Here is a 21,130-nt window from a genome sequence, read left to right as displayed (position 1 = left end):
ATGGACTCCCATTGGATTGTTCTGTGATTATGCTTGGTAAAGTACTGCAGTTGTTTGCCATTACCTTCCGCTGTATGGCTGACCGGTAAACTCTTTCTCTCTTACTGCCTACCATCAGGCACGTTGGAGGAATTTACAGGCTGATATTCAACTTGTTTGGCCACATTATGAATGCACCTTTCATGGCCATCAAGTCCCTGAAGTGGGGCTTGAATCTGGAGCTTCTGGCCCAGAGGTAGGGGTGCTACTGCTGCGCCACAAGATCTCCATTGACCATTACTATAAGCTTGATTTCTGTGATGTAAGGAACATTCCTAATACATGCAACTTTCCACAATCCTATAGAGGAAAAACACCATGAGGTTTTAAGATTGCCAAGAGATTTCATGTCCTCTGCTTTCAATACCACACCCAATTTCTATATCATAGTCACTCTAACACCCACAGGGAACATATTCTCTAGTCTCTCCTTATTTTGGTCGATAACCACTCTAATGTTATTGTATTAGATTAACCATTAGATGAGACATAAGCACGACTCCCTATCCCTGAATTGGCACCATAGCATGACGATACTGTGAGAAATTAATCATTGCAGACCGTAAGTCTATAGCAGGTCCACATTGTTTAACAACTAAAACAGCTGTCAGCTGTGGTTACACCCACTGAAAACATATACAGGCCACAGCCTGCATTGAGGGGATGCGTCATTACTATTTTTGTGATAGATACAGAGAATGGGAAAAACCTCTACTACTTAAGAGGTGGGGAGAGGTGATTGATCTGCAGACTTACCTTGTAAACAGTGTATTGAATGACAGAGAATTTATATCACAGAAGCGGGCTATTTGGCCCAACTAGTCTGTACTGGTGGTTTATGCTCCATACCCAGCCTCCTCCCACCCTACTTCATCTCACCCCAATAACTTCTCACTCCTAGTTTCCTCTTAAATGCATCTATGTTCTTCACCTCAACCATTCCCTGTGGTAGCGAGTTCACCACTCTCTGGATAAAGAAGTTTCTCCTGAATTCCCTACTGAATTTGTCAGTGACTATCCTACATTTATGACCCCAAGTTTTGGGCTGCCCCACAAACGGAAACATCTTCTCTACGTCCACCCTATCGAACCCTTTCATGATCTTAAAGTCCTCGATCAAGTCACCGTGTCTAGAGAAAAGTTCAGCCACATGGAACAGGAATGTACCAAACAAGAACTTGCTATTTATATAATGTAGAAGAATAAATGGTACTTTAGAAAATCCAAGTGATTAAGGGTGGGTTTTAAGAGGAACGGGGTGATGATGGTGGTTTTGAAAGGGAGGGAGAGAGTACTAGTGGAGAAAGAACCACTTACAGTGACATCTGGCAATGGGAGGTTGGGCGGTCAGTAGTTTAGTGGGGATGTAGGGGGTGGGTCAAGGGAGCAGCTTCCATCTCTGTTCTGTTCTGAGTTAGCTGATCCCCAATGGGGCCAGCAGTAAGAACACTTCAATTGGGCTCAATATACTTAGATTATTGAAGGGAATATATCAACCAGGGTCCACCAAGCCCACCCAATAGTCCCTGATCACTATCCAGCAAACACTGCTGGACAAACCCATGTGTGGATGCTGAGTGGTCAAAATTGGGCATGAGTGATGCCGCTCACAGTCAATTGCAAGTCAATACTCTTTACTATTAATGCATATCAAAGAGAGCCTGACAGTTGATTACCAGAAAGGAATGTTCCTGAGGAGAGGGGAGTGTAATTGGTGGCCTATTTCCATTTTGGAAAAAAGGGATGAGGCAATAGTGGGAAGAAAATGAAAGATGAAACTATATAAACACCTAGTTAATTTTCCGCTAATAATGATATGTCAGGTAAATTAACACCACCTCATCCCCCTGCCCCTTGCTTGAAAAGTACTGCCTGTTTCCAAAAATAATGTTTGTTTTCACTCTCTGGGCAGAATTTTTCATGTGGCGGGCAGGGCTTGCGGGGCCGGGCGGGGGCGGAGCTGATTGCCGCCCATGATCAGCTCCACGCCGCCATTTTATGTGGGTGGGCCAATTAAAGGCCGCCCAGCGTAATACACGATCGGTCAGCGCTACCTGTGCGGGCAGAGGGAGAAGGGAGAGTCGGGGCCAGTGGTCTTTCACGCGCATGCGATATGGAAAAAATTGAACAAATAGGTCAAAAATTTATTTAAACATGGCCCCTCATGTGACTGTGTCACATGAGATGGGACATGCTTTTATATGTGTGGAGAATCTTTATTTATTTGAAACAAAAATTTTAGGAAACCTCATCCCGCTCGTGGAAGAGGTTTCCTAAAAAACGCAAAGGCTGCTCGGCCTTTTTGCCTGCCTGCCAACCTTGAGGTTGGACGGGCAGTGTTAACAAGTACTTCAATTAATTTCTTAATCGCCATAATAGGCCGTTTACATATCGGTGGGAGTGCAGCCAAAACAAAACAACACAACTATGCGTGATGACATCAGGACGCACGCCTAACGTCATTTTATGCGTCGGCGTGTCAGGCCTGCCCCCGCACACTGACTGAAAAATTCTGTCCTCTGTCTCTTTTATGGTTTGCTTTAAAAATTACATCCTTCAAATATTCTTTTGATATTTTATATCTCTTCTTGCTCCCCTGCGCATACCCCCTCCCTCCACCCCATCCAGAATTTCTCTGCACTCACTTGATACCCAACTAACTTAGGTTGGCATCAATTACTCTTTGTAAAATCACTCAATGCCAGAGTCAGTCAATATTCAGGACTGAAAAAGATATCAACTCTTGCAGACCGAATGTGCTCTGGCAAGGAATTCTGACACAGCAAGATTCCAGGGATTATCAGCAACTGTTTAAAGTGGTAATCTTTCTTAACTGATGGCAGTGTTAGAAAGCAACATTCCCCTCCCCCAGTATTTTGCTTTTCTCACTCCTTCCAGTTCTTTGCCAACCTCCTCCAGCCCTACAACCCTCTCTGAGCCCTTTAATTTCTAGCCTCTTGAACATCCCCGATTTTAATTGCTCCACTACAGGCTGCTGTGCCTTCAGCTGCTTGGACCTATTGCTCTAGAATTCCCTTCACAAACAGCTTCACCTGTAAACCTCTCTTTTTTTATCCTTTAAGACATCCCTTCCCTCTTTGACAAAGTTTTCGGTCACCTGTTCTAATATTTCCTTATGTGGCTTGGTGTTGAATTTGTTCAATAATTGCTCTTGTGAAGTGCCTAGGGACATTTTACAGCATTAAAGGTGCTATATAAATTGCAAGTTGTTGTTGCATGAACCCCCCTCCAATCACTTACCCATCCCCTCAGTGACCTGCATTCACTCACTCTCTCCCAAATAGATTAAATTTAATATCCTCGTCCTCATCAATGAATCCCTTCTTGGTCCAGCTGCACATGTCCCCCATTTCCCCTACGTTACCCTGACCCCTCTAGTCCTTCAACTCTGGCATCCCCTTCACTACACTCTAACTTTGCTCTCATAGCCTGCAGCTTCCTTAGCCCTATTTCATAAAACTGTCCCTCACCAAACCCTCTGCCACCCTTCCCACTTGCAAAAACAATCTTGGAAAGTGCATTTCTTTGACCAAGGTTTCTGTTACCAAGCCCACCCTTTCCACAAAGACTCAGTGCCTCCTCGTCTATGGATCACCTTAGGACATTTCTCTACGTTAAAGGTGCTGCATAAATGCAAGTTTCTGTGGGCTCTTTGATGGAGAGAGTTTAAACTAGATTGGCAGGGGGATGGGAACCTGAGGGAAAATTCAGAGAGGAGAGGAGAAAAACTGGCAGTGGGAAGTAAAGAAGAATTAACTGAGAAGGAGGATATATCAGAGAGTAGTATCAAGGTAAATAGAAGACTTCGAGTTTGATAGAATTAGAGTAAGCAATAGTAAGTCATTAGAATGGGGTCAGAATAAGGGGGAAAGCAAAAAAGCCTAAATCACGATTAATCTGCATGTATGTGAATGCATGAAATGTGTTTAGTAAGATTGGTAAACTACAAGCACAGATTAACAAATTAAATTATGATATCATTGTTATAACAGAGACCTGGCTCAAAGAAGGGCAGGACTGGGCGTTAAATATTCCTGGTTATAAGGTGTTTAGGAGAGACAGGAAAGGAAGAAAAGGGAGGGGTGGGTGGATTAAAGGTGGTATTACAGTACTGGAGACAGAGGATGTTCCAGAAGGGTCAAGGACAAAGAACAATCCAGAGCAGGGATAATTAATTGGGGGAAGCCAACTTCAATGTGATAAGAATGCATCTAAGTCGAGTGAGTTGGAATCAAATGTTGGCAGAAAAGACAGTGGCTGGACAGTGAGCCAACTTCAAAGAAAAGGTTTTGCAGGCAATGTCAAAGTATATTCTCTTGAATGGGAAAGGTAGGACAAATAAATCCAGAGCGTCCTGGATGACGAGAGAGATAGAGGTTAAGATGAAAAGGAAGAACTGCGCGTGAGACAGATGTCAGATAGAAAATACAATGGAGAATCATGCTGAATATGGAAGGACCAGAGGGGAAGTGAAAAAACTAATAAGAAAAGCCAGAGAGAGCATGAAAAGACACTGGTAGCTAACAAACCCACAGCCACTGCCACCTAGAAGGACAAGAGTGGCAGATAGATGGGAACACCGCCACCTGGAAGTTCCCCTCCAAGTCACTCAGCATCCTGACTTGGAAATATATCACTGTTCCTTCACTGTCGCTGGGTCAAAATCCTGGAACTCCCTTCCTAATAGCACGACGGGTGTACCTGCACCACATGGACTGCAGCGGTTCAAGAAGACAGCTCACCACCACCTTCTCAAGGGAAACTTGGGATGGGCAATAAATGCTGGCCTAGCCAGCAAAACCCACAACCAGTGAATGAATAAAAAAATAAATAAAAGAACCCTGAGGTCTTCTATAAGAATATAAATAATAAGAGTCATAAAAGAAAGAATAGGGCCAATTAGGGATAAAAAAAAGGGACTTGCACGTGGAGGCAGGAGAAACAGCTGAGGTATTAAATGAGCACTTTGCATTTGTCTTTACAAAGGAAGAAGATGCTACCCAGGCTGAAATTAAACAGGAGGTAACTGGTACACAAAAAGAATTTACAATCGAGAAGGAGGAGGTGTTAGAAGACTATCTTTACTTAAAATAGATAAGGTACCAGGACTGGATGAGATGCAAAGAAGGGTACTGAGGGAAGTGAGAGTGGAAATTGCAGAGGCACTAGTGATAATCTTCCAGTCTTCCTTAGACACAGGGATGGTGCCAGAGGACTGGAGAACTGCGAATGTTACACCCTTGTTCAAAAAGGGGTGCAAGAATAAAGCCAGCAACTACAGATCAGTCAGTTTGACCTCAGTGGTAGGGAAACTTCTGAAAACTAAAGTTCTGGACAAAATCAATAGTCACTTAGACAAGTGCAGGATAATTAAGGAAAGCCAGCATGGATTCATTAAGGGAAATCACATTTAACTAACATGCTGGAGTTTTTGAGGAGGTAACAGAGAAGGTTGATAAGGGAAATGCTGTTGATGTGGTGTATGTGGATTTTCAAAAGGCATTTGATACAGTGCCACACAACAGACTTGTAGCAAAATTCTAGCTCATGGAATAAGAGGGAAAATAGGCACTTGGATAAGAAATTGGCTGAATGACAGGAAACAGAGAGTAGTGATAAATGGTTGTTTTTCAAATTGGAGGAAGATTTGCAGTGGAGTTCCCCAGGGGTCAGTGTTGGGACCCTTGCTTTTCCTGATATATATTAATGACCTAGACTGTGGTATGCAGGGCATGATTTCAAAATTTGCAGATGATACGAAGATTGGAAACATTGTCAACTGGATAGTCTTGAACTTCAAAAGGATATAGACATGTTGGTGGATTGGGCAGACAAGTGGCAGATGAAGTTCAATGTAGAGAAGTGTGAGGTAATTCATTTTGGCAGGAAGAATATGGTGAGACAGTATAAAATAAAGGGAGAAACTCTAAAGAAAGTGCAAGAACAGAGGGTCCTGAGTTTATATGTACATAAGTCATTGAAGATGGCAGGGCATGTTGAGAGAGCAGTTAATAAAGCATATAGTATCTTAAGCTTTATTAATAGGGGCATTGAGGACAAGAGTAAGGAGGTCATGTTGAACTTGTATAAGACACCAGTTAGACCTCATCTGGAGTACTGCATCCAGTTCTGGGTGCCATACTTGAGGAAGGATGTGAAGGCATTGAGTACAGAGGAGATTCACAAAAATGATTCCAGGGATAAAGAACTGTAGCTATAAGGATAGATTGGAGAGGCTGGGGCTGTTTTCCTTGGAGAAAAGAAGGTTGAGAGGAGACTTGATAGAGGTGTTCAAGATCCTGAGGGGTATAAACAGGGTAAATAGTGAGAAATGGTTCCCACCCAAGAGAGCATCAAGAACTAGAGGGCATAGATTCAAAATAATTGGCAAAAGGAGTAAACGTGAGGTGAGGACAAATGTTTTCAACCAGAGGGTGTTTGGAGTCTGGAACAAACTCCATGAGAAGGTGGTGGAGTCAGGTTCGATCGAGGTATTCAAAAGGGAATTGGATTGATATCTGAAAAGAGAGAATGTGCAAAGTCACAGGGATAAGGCAGGGGAGTGGGACTAAGTAGAATGCTCTTTCAGAGAGCCAGTGCAGTCTCGATGGGCCTCTTTCTGCACTGTAAAGTTTCTGTGATTCTGGGATGCAGTTCAATTATCCTCAGTTGCATTCAGCTTTCCCAAATGGGCAATTCTTCAGCCTTGGCTTAGTGGGGTAGCACTTTCTCATCCCTGAGTCAAATGATTTTGGATCTCATGATCAAGCTGCAGCACAAAAATCCAGGCTGACCCTTCAATATGGTGCAGAGGGAATGCTCATCATCAGAGATGCTGTAATCTAGATGAAATGTAAAACTCATGTTCCTTGTGCCCTCTTAAGTGGCTCCCATGGCTCTATCCAAAGAAGGGAAGGACGTTTTATCCTTCAAACCCCACCAATTAACTGATCATTTGTCTCATTGCTGTTTGTGGGAGCTTACTGTGCACAAATTGACTGTTGGGTTTGCCTTGATTGCACTCCAAAAATACTTAATTGGGGTTCCCCGAGGATGTGAATGGGGTTACGTAAATAGATGCTCTTTCTTATATGATGCAGATAGTGAATGGCAGGAGGCCTCAGCTGATACTTATTAATCTGGACGATGCAGATGCTCACTCGGATAAGTTTGCTGAGTATTCGGGGCAGAAACAAGTAATTGTTCAGGAATTAGACTGAATGGGTGAATGGAAGGATTGCTTTACCAGAAAGATAATTTCCTTTTCGTCCTGCTATTGCCCATCAGCATAACATTTAGAAAGAAAGAACGGAAGATTTGGATTTACATAGTGCCTTTCACGACCACCGTGAAAGCTCTTTACAAACAATGAGGTACTGTTTTGAAGCATAGTCACTCTTGTAATATAAGAACTACAGCAGCTTAATTACGCACAGCAAGATCCCACAAGCAGCAATGGGATAATGATGATAATAATAATTTTGTTTTTTGTGATGTTGGATGAAGGTAAATATTAGCCAGAATACTAGGGGTAACTCTCCTGCTTTTCTTCAAAATAGGGGCATGGGATCTTTTACATCCACCTGACAGGGCACACAGGCCTTTGTATCAATGACTCTGAAAGATGATACCTCCAGCAGTACAGCACTCCCTTAGTACTGCACTGGCGTTAGAATGAATCCAAATTTGGCTGAGTAGAAAGTATTGTTACTGGGATTATGTGCTAACCTTTTGATGGAATCTTTTGTGCCAAAATTTCCATACCTCTAATATTTCAAAATAAAACCATTGCAGTCACAATGTGCAGACAATTTGTTCCAACTAAACAGTTGGGAGGCCCAGGGGTCACCACTTGAAACTGTATAAGGTCAGGTCTAGCTGAGACATCAGGAAGTGTTTCTTCTTCCAGAGAACAAACAGCTGGAACAGACTGTGGGCTCATGTGGTGGTCTCAGATTCACTGAATTCCTTCAAGCGAGAGCTGGACTTGTTCCTGCCTGGGGCAGAGATCCCCTTGTATGAAAGGTAGGTATTGCCAAGAATTCAGGGCCAGAGTGATCTCCAAGGCTTGTTTCGTTCACCTAAGTAAGAGAGTCGGGGAGGAACATTTCAAATTTTCTCCCTTAACTGGTCAGGGACTTTACCTGGTCTTTCACCTCTCCCAGATGATTTCTGTGCTTTTGGGTTGGATGGAAGTGTACATTGTGATGCACAAGGCACTGTGTGGACCAGGCTGAATGGACAGTTTTCAGTCTTCACATGTTCCTATGTGGGATAATTTAACAAAGACAGCTGTTCTTGGCTTTTGGCATCCATATCTGTGCTCAGTTTTCCTTCTCACACTGATACTCTTTACATATTCTGTTCTATTCTCTACCCTCCGTGGCCAAATGTCGCAACATCAGGGAGAACACAAATTCCTGAAAGCTACCCCCATTCTCTCTGACTGACATTTACATTCCTCTTGACTCCACTCCTCTTCAGTCCATTTTGACTACACTTCTTGTCCAAGACTTGTTCTTGTCTTGGTTTTCTCCTTTCGGTTGTTTCTTCCCTCACCCTGACAATTCATGGCCTGACAATCGCTTCCTGCTGTTTTCTTCTGGTCAACATTTCCAACCTGTCACTGTCAGTCTGTGAGACTTACTCTTCACTTGACTGCATTAGTATCCAAATTCTCCCAAATAGTTAAAGACATAGGGATTTGTTTCTTTTTTTTTTACAATGGGGACAAATACATAAATCACAGAACAGATGCAGCTGAAGCAACAGACACCAGCAGTCTTAGCACTACAGCATTAATGAGCATTGAAGCATCACATCTTAATCCCTTCGTTAACAGTGGGACAGGATTTCCGAGAACCACCAACGCTGAGCCCGGCAGAATCTCACTAGCACAGAGCAGCAACAGATGCCAAAATAATTCAGCAGTATTGTCACTGGCATTGCTCCATCAATTCTCAGGGAATTTTGAAAGACAAAAATGTTCATTTTCTTCTGTTAAAGCAAACATTCTGAATGGCTTCATTTTACTTATTTTTCATGCCAACAACGTGGTGGAAAAAAATGATCCTTGGCTCAGTGTCTGTTTGCAGTTATTCCTCAGTGAGTTGTTATCTTGTTGAACTAAAATCCATTTCCCTTTCCACACTTCCCACATTGTGTACTGAGGAAGGCTCAATAACCCAGGCACATAACCAGTGAGTACACCATACAAAACACAATTAGACCACACCTGGGGTACTATGTTCAGTTCTGCGTACCACACCTTAGGAGGGATAGGAAGGGAACTTTTCAAGAGGTTAAGAGGAACCGATAGGGTAGGTAGAGAGAAACTAATTCTGCTGGTTGGGGAGATAGAGATAAACTGGTTGGGCAGTCTAGGACTAGCGGATATAACCTAAATAAGTCAGGCCCTGCAGGAGTGAAGTTAGAAGACACTTCTACATGCAAAGGATGGGTGAAGATAGGAACTCTCTTCTGCAAACAGTAATTGAATTTGTAAATTATAAATTGTAAATTTTAAATCTGAGATTAATAGATTTTTGTTAACCGAAGATATTAAAGTATATGGGGCAAAGGTGGGTATTTGGGAGTTAGGTCTTAGATCAGCCACGATCTCCCTGAATGGTGGGACTGAATGGCAAACTTGTTCTTTTATTCATTCACAGGATGTGAATTTATTTGTTAGGCAAGATCCATTGCCCATCCCTAATTGGTCTTGAGAAGACGGTGAGCTGTCTTCTTGAATACAACTGAGTGCCTTGCCAGACTATTTCAGAGGGCAGTTAAGTGTTAACAAATTGCCGTGGGTCTGAAATCACATCTAGGCCAGACCAGATATGGACAACAAATTTCTTTCCCTAAAGGACATTCGTGAACAAATGGGTTTTTAATGACCGTCTGGTAGTTTCATGGCCATCGTTACTGTTACTAGATTTTTGTTATTGAACTAACTGAACTTAAATTGCCCAGCTGCCCTGATGGGATTTGAACTCAAGTCTCTATATTACTAGCCCACATTTCTGGGTTACAAATCCAGTAATACAACCATGATGCTACCATACCCTACTCTTGTTCCTATGTTATTCTTGACATTACTGATTGCCAATATAAAAACACCCTATTCCTTATTGAGTCAACCAGATGAAGAGCAAAAACTTTACAGTTGGAAGGGTCGGCAAATGGTCTTTGGCAATCCCTCTGCATCCAGGAGATCCACAGGGATTATTTAAGGATATGATCATCTAATTGATAATGAACTGGACCAGAAACCCAGAAGTTAAGTGTTCAAATCTCACCATGGACAACTTATGTGCTCACTCCAGGAAAAAATATGTAATGGAAATCCCAGCAGTGTCCTTCTGGAAAAGGAGTCTGTCACACCTACTCATTCTGGCTTACACATGATTCCAGTCCCACACTAGAGAAAAAATAAACTATGCACAGTTCAAAAGGGAATTGGATAAATACTTGAAGGTAAAAAAAAATTGCTGGGATGTGGGAAAAGAGTAGGAGTCATGCGCTTAAGAACTAACTGGATTTCTCTTTGCAAGAGCTGGCACAAATTTGATGGGCAGAATGGTCTCCTTCTGGGCTGAATAGTTCAGTCATATGATTCTATGTATGTTTGACTTTTAATATAATCAGGACAATTGTGGATGGCATTGGTCACATCCCAAGGTCAAATATATTACATTAAAAAATCACGCTGGGATTTTCTGCTTCCGATCACGGCGGGTGTCATGGCAGGCGCGAGAGCAAAATCTTGTGAGAAGGTCCAAAACCGGTTTTATGATGGCGTAAAACGAGGAAGCGATTGTCTGCTTCGGCCATCGATGGCGAGCTGCGTTTCCCACTGCCAAACGTCGCGAACGTCATTAGCATAAACCAGCATCTCAATGTGACATCTGCTCATCGCAATCTCTCCACGCTGGATTAACAGCCCGCATCAGCGTGCAATTAGAATGAGGTGCTTCACAACAGGATCTAAACGACGTGTAGCTGGCGACCTGCGCCTCGCTCCTGACCCCGAGGTGAATTCGCATGCCTTGCATTGCACAGCGCTCAAGGGGGTCAGTGCCAGGCTTCGCAGGCTGCACTGCATCAGTTTCAGGGGGATCTCAAAGCAAGTCTCTACAGGTACCACAGCAGGGTTAAGATGGGGGTATCTTTTACCCTGCTGCAGGGCAAGGGCTCCACTGGGGAAGGGGCCAGACAGGACTGAGGGAAGGGAAGGGGCTGCAGGGCAAGGGCTCCATTGGGGACAACAAGCGGGGAAGGTTGCCCTGAGACACTTGACTGGGGGAGAGGGGGTGGCGGTGGGGACACTAAAGGGCCACCCAACTGAATTGATAGTTCCAAAATGAGGACAGAGGCACAGCTAAGACAGGTTAGCAGCTGTTCAATTGACATGTGGGGAGTCAGTAAAGTGAAGCAATAATGCCCATTCATGCAAAACTGATTCCTCAATGTGGCAATGATTGTTCCCTTAGTTTAATCCCTTGTTTGCAGCCTTCAAATTCATTACAGTATTATGGAACTGCAGAACTATTGGGCAACTGGACAGGCTTGAGAACCCCCTTGGAAATGTGGCCATTCACCACTCAGAGCAGCAGCTTCCAGACCCCCTAAATTAATCTCATGTACTCACTGAACATTAACCTTCATGTCCAAACAGCGCAGTCTTGGAGAGCAAGTAATAATGATCCCAGTGTCTGGGCTGAAAACAGAACAGCGATGGAGTGCAGCTCCTGCAACAGTGCAGGACTGATGTCCTGGACCAAGGTCTCCACGGTGGCCGCCAACCTGCCAGTGTTGGCCTTGGTGCATTGGCCTTCCTTGGGGTTGGGGCAATTCAACTTTGGATGTGGCACAAACTGCATGGTAGGGGATCAGCTGCCATTATTCACCATGTCCAACTTACTTCAATGTAAAAGGGAATTGAGTAGGTTGTGTAACAGGTGGGGTGTAAAATGGGTGGGTCTATAACGTGATAAGATTTCTAAGAGGCAGATAATCAGCCTATCCTTGTTTTGCATCCCTGCCAAAGATTAATTTCACCCTGACCGCTGCACCAACATCAGCTAAAACATTTCAAATCACTGATCAAACTTGATTTTTATGGTTTGCTGCCATCCTGTGTGGTGAATTTATCCACTGAACCCAACGGTCTTATTAATAGAGCACAAACCAGATGAAGCAAGCCACCATTTTGAAATATGTAGGTAATAATAATCTCACTTTTAAATTCAATCGATGCTAAAATAAAGAAATAGAAGTGCCATGCATGCTCTGAAATTAGGGATGGACCTCAATCACTGTTATTCATTAAATGGGTACCGCCAGTTTTGAAGTTAGTGGAATTTAAAGATAAGGCAATAAAATACCTGTGTGAAAAAATACATGTTTTAGGGACAGAGGGTAAATCTGCATTTTCACCAGCATTCTTCCAAAAAAAGCATATACTTTAAATTCAAAATGAAATGAAAGACTTAAGCTTGCATTTATATAGCACCTTTCACAACCGTAGGATGTTCCAAAGTGCTTTACAGCCAATGAAATACTTTAAAAGTGTAGACACTGTCATAATGTAGGAAACACAGCAGCCAGTTTGTTCACAGCAAACTCCCACAAACAACAATGGGATAATGACAAGATAATCTGTGTTTTTGTGATGTTGACTGATAGATAAATATTGGTTAGAGCACCAGGGAGAACTCTCCTGCTTTTCTTTGAAATAGTAACTATGGGGTAGTTTACGTCTGCCTGAGAGGATAGACGGGGACTGGCTTTAACGTCTTGTCAGAAAGACAATACCCCTGACAGTGCAACACTCCCTCAGTACTTCACCAGGACCGTCAGCCTGGATTACGGGCTCGAGCTTTCTAAAGTAAAGGTTTTGTTGCATTGCTTATCTTTGGCTTTTTCTAGCAATTTAATGCAATTTTTCTTTGCTATTGGCACCACCGGTTGTACACAACTGAACTCAGTACAAAGTTGGATTAGTCTAATTCTTCACAGCTGTGATTCCAAAATAACAATCTCAGGAATGTTTCAAAGAAATCAGGTCTGTAAGAATAGATTTTACAAAGGAACTATTGTAATTAAAAAAGCAAGAAAATCAGCATTATTGTCACAGGGAGGATCAGAATGTCTAGACTGTAATGAGTTTATTTATGTTGTGTTATTCCTTTGGGACAAGTAATTTATAACACTTGGTCGCTTAAACAAATAATCTTTTTCCTCAATTGGAAATCTAACTGATTGCTTAATGACTCTGTGATTTTTTCCAGGGAATAGTTGAGGCGTATAAACCAGCAAGGTCCAAGGTTCAATCCGCAGTTTCAAACCTCCACCTGACTCACCTCAGTTTGAACAGCAATTGGTGTGGTGCAGTGTGCCTCAATACCACAGGCTCTGAATGGCTTAAAAAAGCAGGACTCCCAATCTTGATTGTAATCTGCATTCCCCTGGTGGGGACCCATGTGTGGATGTTGAGATCAGTCCAGAATTAGCCTCAGGTGTGATGCCCTCCAGAGTCGAAAAGCATGCTGAATCATCACCGATGCAGCTTATACGTAAAGGATAGCCATTCGGGATAAAAGAGTTGAACTGGGATGAGCCCTGAAGCACTGGGAGAGGGAGGGGATGAATTGATGAGCTGGAGAAAAACACTTAAGAAAATGTAATCATAATGGGAAGCTTACAGATGAAAATACAATGAAAGTCAGCAAGACACAAGGTGCAAAATAAAAATATCGATCCTCTAAATGTGTTAAACATTGTAGCAAGTGAATACCTGGGAATTATATATATTCTAACAACAGCTTGCATCTAAACAGCACCAAAACATCCCCAGTCACTGCACAGGAGCATAATCAAACAAAATTAGAAACTGAGCCACAAAAGGAAATATCGATGCTTGGTCAAAGAGGAAGGTTTTAAGGAGTACCTTAAAACAGGAGAGAGAGGTTGAAAGGCAGAGATGTTTAGGGTGGGAATTCCAGAACTTAGGCCCTAGGCAGCTGAAGGCACAGCTGCCAATGGCAGATTGATAAAAATCAGGAATAAGCAAGAGGCCGGAATTGGAGAAGCACAGAGATCATAACTATCATAATAATACTTAACTAGTTTCAACCATCATTTGAATCCTAAGATTAGATTACAGCCATGAACCCGCTGCATGCTATGCACCGTTGCCAGCGCATATGGTTTCAGTTTATGTAGAGATGATTTGTTATTTTTTTTGGGGTCAGCTTTCCTGTGTTTTGTTCTCTAAAATCCATTTCTTTCTTCGTACATTTCAAAGTCTTCTATTTATAGGAAATGCTGTTTTCCCTGCAAGAACAGCAATGGGAAAGCAGGAGAGATTTCAAGTCACTTACAGAGAACACAAAGGAACAGATACCAGCAGGTATGATCAGTCAGTGCAGTGTTTGACTTCCAACTGGGTGTGTGTGTGCGTGTCATGGAGGCCTATTAATCATCAGCTCAATGTCTGTGTTCTGTGCGTGTGTGTGTGTGTGTGTGTGTGTGTGAGAGACACTGGCAAAGGGGTGGCAAGATTGGCTTTATATATGCAGTTACAATACAGGCCATCCTGCCTAACTCGTATATGGTGGTGTTTACGTTCCACACAAGCTTCCTCCCACCCCTCTTCAACTCAACCAAACAACCCCACCAGTTGTGTTTTAATAATCCTTTTTTTTTAAAGTGCATGGATTTTTCCAGCTACCAGGTCCGAGGAACACAGAGGGTGGATATTTAAATCCAATAACAACAGCTACTTAAACTTATGTAGAGCCTTTAACATTATAAAACATCTCAAGACACTTTATAGGAGCAACCACCAAACTAAATGATTAATTAGTGGCTTGACAAGCTCACTTGAAAGCTTTGCTGAGAGTGAGGAACATCTAAAGAGAAAGTGGCAAATGAAGCACAAAGGGCTCTCCTGATAATACTGTTTAGGAAAAAAGATTGTTTAAAAGTAATGCTGTTTAAGTAACATAGTTTCATATCACTGTTCTATAGGACCTTGCACTCCTCAGATTATTCTGTGGGTAAATGTAGCCTGAGGTGTAGTACTGATCCAGATGGTTCAAGATTGATCCTTTTATGGTACTCAGTTTCTAACCTTAGTTAAGGTAGTAGTAAGCGCCTCAGTTAAATCAGAGGAAGAACTTGCCTTTATACAGTGCTTTCCACTGCACAATATCTAGCCCTGAATCAATGTCACTAAAACATTATCTGGTCATTTATCTCATTGCTGTTTGTGGGACCTTGCTGTGGGCAAGTTGATTGCTGCATTTCCCTACATTACAACAGTGTTTACACTTCAGAAAGTATTTTATTTTGGGTCTTCCTGAGGTTTTGAACAGTGCTATACAAATGCAAATCTTTCCTTAACATTTTGTAAAGTTTAAAAAGGCTGCTGTGCCTGCCCTATGGGGCCTGCTGTGGCATGAGCCTTACAAATTGCTGTCAGATCTACCAGGTCAGCATTTGTGCCCAGTTCATCGGAATGTGCTAGGAACAGGAGGAGGCCATTCAGCCCCTTGCGGCTATTCCGCTATTCAATGAGATTATGGCTTAACTCTATCTACCCGCCTTTGTTTCGTAACTCTTCAATACTCTACCTAACAAAAAGCTGATAAATCACAGTTTTGAGATTTTCAATCGACCCCCATCCTTAACTGCTTTTTAGGGTCAGAGAGTTCCACACTTCCACTACCCTTTGTGTGAGAAGTGCTTCCTAACATCACCCCTGAACAACCTAGCTCTAATTTCAAGGTAATTCACTCCTGTTCTGGCCTCCCACCACTAGAAGAAATAGCTTCTCTCTTTCAACTCTTTAATCATCTTTGGATCACTGCTTAATCTTCTATACTGCAGTGAACACAGGCCTAATCTATGTAACCTGTCCTCATAATTTGACCCCTTTAGCTCTGGTATCATTCTGGTGAATCTGGGCTGCAACCCTGATGAAAAATGTTGACAGCTGAAACGTGAATGGCTTTGGAAGTCTGGAACAGTGCCACATTCCCAAACTTAGTGCCAAAATGTAATGGTGCCTTGGCAACGGAATATAAATTGATCCAAATTAGATCAAAGTTAATCAAACAACAGGGGAAAAAAAGCTTCCCTTGCAACAAGAGATACTTTGTTTAGTCTTTGAAGAGTCTTAAAATAGTGCACCTCAACATTTTTTATACAGACGTTATTTGTGGCACCAGAGCAACAAGAAAAGACCTGAATCGACATCCCATCCACCACATCTACAATTAATGGAGGATTGCACAGCCAAGCTTCTTCTAGCCGCCTAATGTTTTATTCTCATTAACATAACCAATTTAAAGGGTTGCAGAGATTCTATTACTTTGCATGGTCCTCAACAAAACATCTATCTTAGAAATTACTGGTTGGCTCTAGTCCAGTCCAGACTGAAGGAGCGAGGGTGGTTTCTGTTTATCATCTACCCTAAAGTGAAGTGAGTTTTGGGCAGTTCTCACTACAGTAACCATGTTTCTACCTCTGTAACATTGCATCCTTCTGTTCCTACCTCACCCTTGCTCTCACTGACAGCATGAGTGGGGATGATGCTACCGAAAAGAATGCCCATGATTTAGCACTGACTGGTAATCACACGCAGAGAGGCCACATGATGGCTGCTCTGATGGACAGAAAGTTGTTAATCTGGTGTAATAGGGGGTTCACTTAGTCATTGGGGTTTAGGTTCGTTTTTGATGAAGAATTGAGGAAAACTAGACTTTTACATAACCACCCAATATCTGACATGGGAGCACTGAATACTTCATTCCCGAATACCAATGTCCTTCACTTCATGGATACACAAATACCCACCAAAACATTTTTTTTTAAAAACCAACTGTATCTCCTAGGTGTTAACTGTGGAGTTAAATTGTTGTAGGCTGCTGGTGTTCAGCAAGTCATGGTCAGAAATGAGACTTCAATCAAGATACTGGAGTTTTTTGTATTTCTTTACCAGTAATGTATAGTGCAATATTATATCATTGGTCATTGACAAAATAAATTGCCTGGTACCCTTGAACGTTTTAACTAGAATTCAGCAGATGAAGAAAGATGTAGCAAATTGGAAGAGTTGATGATGCATCTTGCAAAGACCCGGGGCCATGGTGGCTGGAGGGCCTGTCACCAATTGTGTAGCAGGTTGGAAGATATGCGACAAGCCAGCTTAGGAAGAGCAGAGGGTGTCAGCCATAGCTCAGTTGGTAGCACTATCCAGAGATTTCAGCACAGGATCCAGGCTAACATCCCCTGCGTAGTACTGAGGGTGTACTGCACTGTAGTGAGCACTGTCTTTTAAATCAGACGTTAAACCAAGCCCCTTTCTGCCAGAAAAAGCAGCTATAAAGTTTCAACTCTTTCTTTCTTCCTTTATGCAGGACTTGAGGGTGTTGTAGAGTGTATGGTGAGGCCAGGGAGGGATTTGTAAACCAGGATGAGCATTTCAAAGATCAATGAGTGGAAGCTAGTAAGCGAGGACAGGAGTGATAGCCAAGCAGGAGCAGTGGAGGTTTGGATGAGTTGGAGTTTGAAAAGGTCAAGGTCAGAAGGTCAGGAGACCAAAGTGCTGCCAAACTAGGAGGTAATGAAAGCTGGATATGAGTTTTGGAGACAGCATGGATGAGGTAGGAATAGAAGGAGGCAATGTTACAGAGGTAGAAATAGTCTTATTGATGGCTAATATGTAGAGTTTGAAGCTCTGATACCAATAATATGTAATGGTTCAGCCAGAACGAATCAGGATTGGAGACAAGTGTGCAGAGTCTCTCCTGGGAGTCAAATATGACAACTTCAATTTTGTCAATGTTAAGCTGAGGAAGGGAGGAGTTCTGCAAAATATTTTCCCCAAGCTCCTCCTCTTCCTATTTAATGATAGGATGTGTGAATTAGAGTTCCCAGTGCTGGGAGCACATTTTGGGAACTGTGGTCAAGATTTGCAGCTGGGATCACAAAATCATAAATAACAAAACATTGAAGACTAAACTTTATGTTTGGCTTTCACGAAAACAATTTACAATGGTTAAAAACGTGAAAAAAATTAATGATGGCTCAATCCTCACTGGCAAATTCATCTGACAGATCATGTGACACCTTGAGCCGCAATACCTCACAATGAAATTCGTGACTGCATTATGAAAGGGTTTGCTGACACAATGTTGACTATTTGGATGTGCAGTAATTAAGCTTTGTGTTAATCGTGAGGAGAGTTAAGCAGGGAGTGGGTTTCAAATCTAAACCTTTCAAGCAATCTATGAGGTTAATTTAATAGTTAAAGAATTCAAATTGGAAACCTGTGAGGGAAAGAATGCATTGGATTGACAACTCTGTGTTGCAAGAACTTCCATTCACAGGAGAGAAACAGCCCAGTGTTAGGGTGAAGGGGGCAAAATCAAAACATCAGCATCAAAACTGGATTAATACTTGTGATCTACAAGATTTGTAAGAAAAAGCTGAGAGCTGTGTGTCATTATAGACAGCCTGTTTATCACTGGCAAACACAGTCTGAAAAAGCAATCAGTCTGCAGCAGATTTTGTTTGGACTGAGCTCATTATATAAGGAGCGTCAGAACAAGTAGGTCTGCCAAGCATTTTTTTTACTAGATCACCATTTGTTAAGATACTGGAGTTTCAGTGAAAAAGAATCGGTGATGAAAGAGCAAAACTTTTTTTTTGCAAGAATAACTGGATTGTACAAATGTGAAATATGTAGAGAAATTGAATCAATAATAAAAGTGAAATTTGACTGGCTTGTGACCTCTTCAGAAGACAGTATGTTGACTGTAAACAAATTTGTTCAGTAACCGAACGTTTCTAGAAACACGGTGGGATTGTCTGGTAAATGCATAGGGGAGAAAGGAATAGAAGGTTATTTTGATGGGGTGAGGTGATGTACGGGGTGGGAGGCTCATGTGGAGCATAAAAAATGACCATGGATCTGTGGGGCCAAATAGCCTGTTTCTGTGCTGAAAGATTCGATGTAGAAATAGGCAACACGGAGAAAAATGAATCTTAGGTGTGTGGAAAGGCCTGCACAGGATTGCCAAGAATTGACAGCACTGAAATTACAATTAAAAAAACCTTGGCTCTGTTTTTCCCCCAAAATACCTTCCCACATTTGGTGAAATAATAAACAATGGCTGGTTTTGCAGGGAAGCAAAAAAGGAACTGGAGAACTGGCAAGCTTAATCAATTCAAATTGCATGCTTTGAATTCCTGAGTGTGTGAATTACAGTAAAATGCCAACTTACAAACTGGAGCGCTTATGAAATGTAATCATGGACATATCTTTCAATGACAGTATCTGTTCACTTAAATATTTTCAAGTAAGGCAAGGCAAAGTTGGCATTTATTACCCATTGCTAATTGAAGGTAATGGTGAGCTGCCTTCTTCTTAAACCACTGCAGTTTGTGTGGTGACAGTGCTGTCAAATCGGGAGTTCCAGGATTTTGATGCATAAAGGAATAATGACATATGTCCAAGTCAGGATAGTGTGTGTCTTGGAGGTGGTGGTGTGCTCATGCACCTGCTGCTCTGCTTCTTCTAAATGGTGGAGGTCATGGGAAGTGCTGTATAAAACTTGGTATGTAGCAGTTCAGAAACAGTACTAATGTTATGTTGCAGATTTCTTACCCAGGCATGAGATGTTGCTAGTGTTACAACTGCTCTTTTCACTGAAGGACAACATCGAACATCTAAGCTAACCACTCAGTGAAAGAAAATCATTTTGTTGGCTTCAGTTGGAAGTGAACACGTTAAAGCATGCAAATGCTGAATATCTGGAAAGTGCAAGTAGCCTCCTGGTTACTCAGGGTTCTAGGTTAACCTTTGACATGTGGTTGGTGCTACAATCAAGGATCTAACCACATTTCTACGTGGTCCTGACCTGAGAAACGTTTGTGCTGTAAATATGCCTTGCACAGTACCTTCACTGACATCTATCTTGAAAACTATGCTTGCGTAGAGTAAAACATGATAAAATTAAGTGTGTATTCTTTTGTATTGTGTCCTTTTAGTAAGAGCATTCTTGCATACCCATCAGACCCAGAGGCAGCCCAGCAGCACACGTTGAAGAAGCATGTGTTTACAGGTTTTCAATTTGTGGCCATCTTCTCTCTTCTCCCCCAACTCTCATCTCCACTCCGCCTTCTTCTTTCGCACCTCTTTGCTTTTCCCTTTTTCCCCATTCTCCCCTCCCTTTGTTCTTTACATCTCCCTCTTTGCATTCCATGCCATCTTACCTCTTCCCCCTCCTCTTCTCACCCCATGCCCTCTTTCCCTCCCTTCTCTCGCCCCTTTGCTCCTATGCCTCACCACCTTGTCCTCTTTTGATGCTTTAGGGGTTATTTTACAATGGACATCTTCTTTTGTTAGAATGAGATTGGGGTATATGGTTGATGAACAAAAAAACATGGAAAATACTTAACCAATCAGGAAGATGAAAATTCACAGATGCCTCAACAGTCATGATTTAGGACAACAATCGCAAACAATATTATTATATAGATTTCTGAGCAGAGAATGCTCTCTACATAACAGTTGTGTTCTTTAAAAGATGCTTATGGCATTCAATGTGAATAAAATACATAAATCAACAGGTTTCTAAACAAAACTTTTTTAATTGGTCACTCAACAAATCCATTGAGGGGTGACAATAAATGATAAAATATTTGGCAATTACAAAACAGAGCAAGAAAATGAAGAAAACTATATTTGCACCCAGAGCCAGACTGAGGATCGGCCTTCATTCAGTCCATGGCCTGTGTTGGTGCTAGTGGACCTCAATCAAGGTGCGGATTGTCCTGGGTTTCAGTGAGGGCGGGAGGGGAGTACGGGTGGTGGAAGAGAGAAGATAAACCAAAGCCACACATCCTGATTCCTGCCTATTGATCCCTACCTCAAAGCATTTGCCTGAACATTTGGTCAATACAAGATTGGGTTTCAAAGTTGATGCCCCATTGCAGTTGCAAAGCCTCACTTTCTGGGCTCTCACATTAATGAGTGGGGTCCTTGAGGACTGCT

This window comes from Cetorhinus maximus, chromosome 15 (genome assembly GCF_964194155.1).
Source record: "Cetorhinus maximus chromosome 15, sCetMax3.hap1.1, whole genome shotgun sequence".
In the NCBI taxonomy this organism is placed as follows: domain Eukaryota; kingdom Metazoa; phylum Chordata; class Chondrichthyes; order Lamniformes; family Cetorhinidae; genus Cetorhinus; species Cetorhinus maximus.
Note: the sequence above shows the minus strand (reverse complement) of the source record.